This window comes from Lonchura striata, chromosome 1A (genome assembly GCF_050655825.1).
Source record: "Lonchura striata isolate lonStrDom1 chromosome 1A, ASM5065582v1, whole genome shotgun sequence".
NCBI lineage: Eukaryota > Metazoa > Chordata > Aves > Passeriformes > Estrildidae > Lonchura > Lonchura striata.
Genome location: NC_140741.1, coordinates 59,991,860 through 59,999,804, shown reverse-complemented (window position 1 = coordinate 59,999,804; position 7,945 = coordinate 59,991,860).

Below are 7,945 nucleotides of genomic sequence, written 5' to 3'. Positions count from 1 at the left end.
TGGGATCAAGCTCTTTCCATGCTAGGCACTTTTTAAGTACATCACTGTGAAAGAATGAATTAGTTATAACCCTGGTCTCCAAGCAAGTGCATTACTCCAGCCTGAGGATACTGAACTTCACTAATAGGGGCCACTGCAAAGGTGCAGCATAGTCAGTCTTGAAAATGTCAGTACATGGCCAGGTCACCCATAGACCGCTGGGATGAGGAACATGCAGATGGAGGCATTGGGGAAAGTCCTTTCAAACACAAACCTTAAGCTAGATGATCTGGTAAGCACCGGTCTTAGACAAGAGCAAAGGAAAAGCAAGACAGCAATTACATTGGAATGAAATATGGTCAGCAAAGGAGGCAATTTTGAACTAAAGCTGCCTGTACTGAAAGAGTACCATGAGGAGCTACAGTATGATAAATCTGAGGGGATTTTAACACCATTGCATCCCCATCCACAAGGCTCCATTCAGTTCTAGGCATTTTAAGGACAGAATCTGATAAACTGTTCTGTATTTTGAACTCATGTAGAAGGGGAATGAAGAGTAGACAAAAATGAAGAAAGGAGGAGTAAGGACTTCACAGGCATCAAGGAAGCTGCTCAGCCCCCTGAAATAGTCAAGTGTAGTTATGATTCCCACCTGGAGGTAGCTGCAGGGTATAGATAACAAAGGAGGACAAATATTAGCGAGGATGAAACAAGGGAAAACAGTCTGAAAATAACATCAAAATATTAAATAGCTGTTATCAAGAAGTCCTGACAAATACCTTCCTTGGAAAAACATGGGCCCCATGGGAACTGGGAAGGCTCTGATAGTACATTTGTGACCGTGCTGTAGAAAGCATCCAAGAATCCCCTGCAGAGAACATCTGGTACAGAACAGGCATAGCTGCTGCCAGGAGTCAGGGCAGTCACGCTGGGCCACCTCCATTGCTGTTGTCTCTCAAGCTATACAGTAGTGATGTATAGAAAGTAAGTTTTCTTTTCATATTAATTTCATGCTCATGCTCAGCTCATGTTCAGCATTACAATATCAAAGCTAAATATATAGGAAGCTCTGTTTAACAGCCATCTGTAAGCTTCTGATAACAAGATGCTGCATTTTCAGCTGCTGAAAAAATACTTATTAAAAAAACCAGCAAAAATCTCAAGCTCAAAACAAAGAACATTGAAGCACATTAGACATTTTCATTTCACTCTTCAGTAAGAACTGTTTCTTTGAAAAATACAGTAAGATTTTTGTTCTACGTCCTACCATTAGTGCCAGGTTTCTCACTTTAGAAGGCACAACATGCACTGGGTTGTGTGTAATACTATGATATGCGACATATTTTTCTTTGCTTCAATCTGGAACCATTTCCCTGAAATGTGGAATAAAGCTTTGAAGCTTTATCCCAGCCATGTAAACATTTTGCATTCATTCATAGTAATGCCTAATCCCATTTTAATCTTAATAAGCTCTTTAGTGCAATAATATCCTATGGCATTAAGGAATACAACTTAATTCCTTGAATTAAAGCCAGGATTCTCTTTGGAGTTTTTGCACTGACTTCTATAAGTTTTGGATCAGGTCAATCTCCAAAAAAAACCCCCAACCTGCTGCAAACCAGTGACCTACCTGATTGAAAAGGCTTTATTATTTTATATCCTCTTACAGTAGCTTTTCTATGTATGTAAAATCTGCACTCATAAGAACTCCAGAACTTCAAGCAGCATTTATCCAGAATAATTAGCTTCCCTGATGATGAGATGCTGTTGATAAACTCTTCAGGAAGAAATATTACCTTCACTACCCTGGCCCAGGGCTGATACGGTGATAGAACATGAGAAGCTTGGAGCTTTTGGGTGCCAGCTCTCAGAAGAACATTATTTCTTGATCTCTCCAAATAAGCCAATAATGAAGTGGATTCCCAGTTCCTTCAGACTAAAATGATAGAGACAAATTTAATATAACTAAATTGCAAACAAGGGGAAGTTGTTTCTAGTTATAATTATTTAATTACAGAGGACATTTTAAATCACCTCTTTCAAAGGTCTGAGAAAAGTCATACTGTGGGAACCACCTGGAATTTCTCTCTAAACCTCAAATAAATGTCCCAAGTATTCCCAATAGTACAAATCCTCTGGCTTGTTTTCAAACTGTAATTGTGGCTGGGAGGTATATAATAGTGCAAAATCTATTCTCTGCCCTTCCCATGTCTTCACTTTGACTTTATTTAAAAATGAGAAATCTGTATCATAGTCACTTCAGTCCCCTGAGCTTTGTGACAAGGCACTGAATGTACACAAAGAGGATAAATCAGTCCACAGCTCCGACACAAATCCAAGTCAAGGGGGTTGCTGCTCACTGACTGGGTAAGATAAGGTGACCTCTTTGGCTGCTCCAATTGAAAAATAAAATACAGTTCATGGTGACTTAGGCTTGCACATACTGTCTCTGCTTGCAGCAAGCTCAGAGCACAAGAATAACTCATTGCTACAGCTCAGCTGCTGAACAGTACTCATTAACCCAAAACAGTTTTGTTATTTTTCATCAGAGGTCCTTAACCCTTCTTTAGTTTACTAAAGAGATGACCAAAAGGCCATTTAATCAGACCCAGAAATGTCTTCATGGGAACGTATTTCTGATAAGAGATGAGTCTTTCTTACATGCAGCAGAAACGTAAAATCATATCTAGTGGCTGGTTTGGCAAATTCAGATAAGAACCACATTGCTAATTTCTCACAGAGGAAATAATGAAACTCAGAAACAATTTTCCACATGATGTTCAAATCAAGAGTGTGTGACAGGAAGGTGGATAGATATGCTGAGGGCAATATCTGTGGCCCAAGCATTTCAGAGCTCTTGCGAAGAACCACTGGAGAAGCTTTCAAGTCAGAACTGTACAGGATGTCATTAGGATGATGCCAGCTATATTTGACAGTCTAGTACCCATGCTTGCCCACTGGTGCACAGGTGGGATTCCATGAGCAAGAGCTGGGTTTGAATTCAGTAACCTGTGTACTCATAAAAAAGCACTTGGAAGATTGGAGATTGGCATGTATGTTAAACTGATGCCACTGAGCCTGACACAGACACTGCAAATTTTTGAGCCTATTGCTACAGAACAGGCAAAATAGGTCTTCACTGCTGTCTGCTGTGTCTAATTAAAATTAGAAATGTGCAGAAAAGCACAAGAGTTAAAACTCTCTGCCAAATCAGAAAAAAAGTCCTTCAGACCCAGTACTTTGTTTCCAGCTGTAGCCAGTAATTGTTGCAAAGGACAAGATACAAATTACACATATTACAGCATGTCATTAACATATCTGGTAGCTTCCAGTGATTTGCACTCAAGGACATCCTGAGCCAGAGATGATGTCTTTGTGTACAATAACACTTGGTGAATTTTTCTTTCATGATGCAGTAGAAACACTTTCTGAACTTAGAGAAACCTTTACAATCTATGCTACCCTTAGCTAAGGAGTTCACACGATAAACACTCATACCTAAAAAAAAATAAATTAATAGATCTGTGGCCTTTCTCTCTCAGAATGCATAAAAAACCCCAACTCATTTTCCTTGATGCCACCTTCAAGTTTCCTCAGTGCTTCCCTTGGAAGAGACAAGAGTACTACATTGACAAAAGTACCCTATTCCTATTAATTTTGGTGCTCCCAGGAAGAGGATGTTGTGATCATTCATTTTTTTGGCCAGTGATCATCAAGTGCAATTGCTGGGTTCCAATTTAGAATCTTGTTACTTGAAAACTATTAAAACTCCATGTTATTTCTTACCTAGAGAGGTTAGGACACCTTCTGAATTTAAATATGGGGGAGGGTGGTTTTTAAGTCAGTGTTACTTAGGAGCAGTATTTAAAGAATTCAGATAGGACATGGTGAAGATAAGTAGAAGTTACTGGAAGCTGGTTAAGTAAATTTCCTGTGGGCAGATAAAATAATCTTTACAATTACTGTGTTCTAGCAGTAGTTTCAAGATTAAAAAAATACACTTCACTGCCATTCTCTACACACAGGATCAGAACCACAGCTGCTGAAAATTGACCTTTAGTCAATTCCCATAAGTTCCCATAAGTCACCATACATTCACTGCAGCTGGCCCCAAGACCAGCTTTTCTGGGTCCTTGGAGAAGCTCAGGTGGTCTTGTGTGCACTGTTTCAAGGAATGGTGTTTTCTTCCAGCAAGTAGTCTCTTTCCACATTTTGTTTTTGAGGCATCACCATTCCAAGTGTCAGCCTCCAGCTTCTCCAGAGTATTGAAAGCTGATCCCAGCAGTAAAATCCATTTAGGCTCATTGCAGCAATGGGGCTGAGGGCTTTACTGTGGAAAGAAATAAAGTTCTTAGCCTTCATTAAATAATTAGCAAGAAGGAATATTTTAGAGAAGATGAGGTAGCTGTTGGTTTAATATTTTAGCCATCTATGGCAAATCAGAGGAGACTGACTCATGCTCACTAATACCTGGGTTACTCAAAGCAAAGCTAAGGGGAATTATTGCCTCAGGAAAGCTGGCAGGACACACTTAGGACAGAAACTGGGTGATCAACCCAGCAGGTGCTGTGCCCAGCAGGTAGGGTCCATGCTTGATAGAGCAGAAGCAGAGGGAGTACTGCAGATTCCCAAGGGATTCAAAACAGAAAGATGCTACTAACTTATTCATAGCCAATTTCACATTTCATTAACAAGAGGGTATCCAGGGCACCCCTATTGCCTCAGAGCAAAATCCAGCTGCAGAAGCAAGGCCATGTCTTAGATTTGCAGTCAGCAGTAGCATGCACAGACTGTGGCAAGAGCTCCTGTTCCAGTGCTAGAGTTGGCAAGGCTGCAGGAGTGGGAGGGGACAGCCTCCCCAGTCCTTCCCCATGCCCTGTACTCAGCTGCCTCCCTTAAGCTCCCTTTGGAGGATGGTGACAGTGGCTGCCAAACATGTCCTGCTCTCGTGGGGCTCCGGGTGCTTGTGCTGGCTCTGCCTGCTGCTCCTGCAAGGGTCACTGTGCCTGGCTTCCCCTCTGCACACAGGGCTGGGTGCTCAGCTCCTGGCCATGCCAGACTTCAGGAGATGTCAGCACAGATCTCCTTACTGAGGATGCAGCCTTGTATGGTTAGACAGTAATGTCTCTGGTTTATTGGGAGAACTGGAGCTATAAATACAGAAAATAAGGGTGACTTTGGTATGTTTTCCCACTTAAATTTTTATTGGACTTTTTAGAGCTCCTTTATTGGCAATGGCATTCTTTAAGAGTCTCTGCAAAAACTGAGCCCTAAAACCTCTGCCATACTAGCTCCTGCTTCTCAGACCTTGAGGCAAAATCATTCTGAGTGAGGCTGTGCCAAGTGAAGACCCTTCAGAGCTTCCCATTCCTGACTCTGAAACACATGGAAGTTCCCCACCCATAGAGACATTTACAAGTTTTTCCAAAGCTGATGGAGGAGGAATCTTAGGATCAGTAATACCTGCAGAGCATAAGGAGTCCAGCTGCCTCCCACAACCCACCCTGTCATGCAGGAGGGGAGCAATACCACAGTACCTGGGGCCAAGACAGCACAGAAGAGTCCAGGATGCTCATCCACAATGATGTCTTTGTGTCTCAGAATAAATTTTCCCTACATGGAAGTATTTCCTACAGTAGGAAAATGAGTAGTAAGCCCCTGCCCAGCTGCTGGGATGGGCTTGCTTGGAAAAATGCAGTGTTATAACATGAGTTTCATCTTTTGGCAGCTGGTTGCATAAATAACTTTCTCTTACTGGAAGCAAAGACAATGGGGTTTTTTTTGAAAATTTTTGTACCTTTAACACTATCAAGTATTATTTGAGTTCTCCACAGCTGCAGAAGTAAACAGCTGCTAGGTCCTGGTTTTGACTAGAGGAAGTCATAGTCATGACATTGAATTATACAAGCACAAAGAGATACAAATAGCTTGTTTTTATTTATTTTGTTTTCTGAAATCTATAAAAATAAACATCTTCAAGACTTTGCCAAAATTTAGAACAATAACTGAAGAATAAAGTAACAGTCACACACTGTTCCTAACCCAAATTTAACATTAAAAAAAACCCAACCTAGCCACAGCAGAGGAACTCTAACTAGTGTTTTCTACTCTACAAATGCACTTACCTCTCACCTCGAAAGGAAAATTTTTGAATGCAAAAAGAAATTAAGAACATAATGAATTATCATACTCTAAACGTCACTTAGCCTTTTTGTTGTCTATCAGGTTCTTTTTGCCATACATACTCCTCTGTCTTGACATAAAAACCACACCTTCTGTCTCAAAAAACCTACTAAAGTATTTGTGAGGCATGACCCTGATTTTTTTCTGCTGAAGGGCATGCTGTGTCCCAGGAACCTGCAAGGCACATGCAAAGAGAATTATTAAATTATTTTCAGTCTGTGGTCTACAATCTGCAGGGACTTCATTAACTATTTCTAAAGAATCCAGCACAAACAATCAAAGCAAGCAAGATGCTTGCCACTATGCTTTGATTTCATGGTCACTCCATTAGAAAAAAAATAAATAAATGTTTACGGAAAAGACAGAAGAAATAATACAAGGTTGGAGGAAGTGTAGAAAAGTCCAGGAAGAGCAGAAACTTGTTTCATACATACTAGTTTCTGGACTGTGTTTCAACTAGCTGAAATGTGAACCTATGGTGATTTTATATAGCTTCTAAGCAGCATTTTGCAATCCATGCAGAATTCTTGCTGCTGCACCAATTTTCTCAGCAGCATCCATACCAGATAGCCTAAAGCTAGTGCAGTGGTTTCATTACCTTTTATGTGGTACTTTATTTGAGCTGCTGTCATTTCAGTGAGCCAAGAGGCTTTGCTCTTACCTTTAAAGTAGGAACATTATTGAATTTTTTGTATATTGCATTATAGATCTGTTATGCTGGTTTACACAGCCAGCCCCAGATCTTCTTGACTTATTAAGCATCATCAGATCTACTCCATATTGTCCTAATCTGGGTACAGCTATCTTGCAGAGAGACTAAAATAACCTCAGCTGTGTTAGTATTTGTCATGTTGTCTGTTATATCACAGCTCTGTCTGGTGCAGAAACAGGCAACAGAGCCTGATGCAAAGGTTGCAGAGTTAATGCCCAGCAAAATAGTTCTACCTTGAGAAACAGCCTAACACCTCAGCACAGCAGCCTGGTCAGCTAATTCTCCTGCAGAGAAATGGATCACCAGTGAAACTACTGTGCTGCTCTCTAGGTTCAGACTGCTACCTCAGCACAGCACTGCTCAGGTATGGCAGCTCTAACTGGAGCTAGCCCAGTACATCTGAGCTATGAAATACAGAGAGAACATCCATGTGCTACTCCCAAAATCACTATACTATTCTGTGGAGTATTTCACACAGACCACATCACCTCTAGACAATATGTTTCCACAGAGAAGTAAAAGAGAAAATAACAAAATATTTTTCCATCTCTTGTGCTGTGGAAATGTTAACAGGCTACACAATTAGGACAGCTGATCTCTAAAATGCTTCTGCTTATTGATGCAGTGCCGTAGGATCAGAGCTTGCCATCAGTAGGCACATACTGTCTGCTCACCTTCACTTCTGTAAAACAAAACTTTTCACACCCTAAAGCATCTTCTCCATTAATTTTCTCACTTCCCCCTCATTTCTGTGCCATTCTTCCTCCCAGAACTGGTGTCATATTGCTGCTCACAGTAGCCTGCATTCTACAACTTTGGGGTGTAGTCTCTGAATTAAGAAGACTTCTGGCTGCACTGTATCTTACAGAGGTCTTTCTAAGACACAAGACCCTTCACAGTCTGATTATCCCAGGGCATCCACATCCTGGATGGCTGAGTATTAAATCACAGGCAAACTTTGCTGCAAGTCACAAACTCAGACTCTGTACCAGCACTGAAATTCATCAGCCCTGCTACCAATGGCCTTCCACCAGGCCCTAATCACTCCAGATGGGCACAAGAATAGAACTG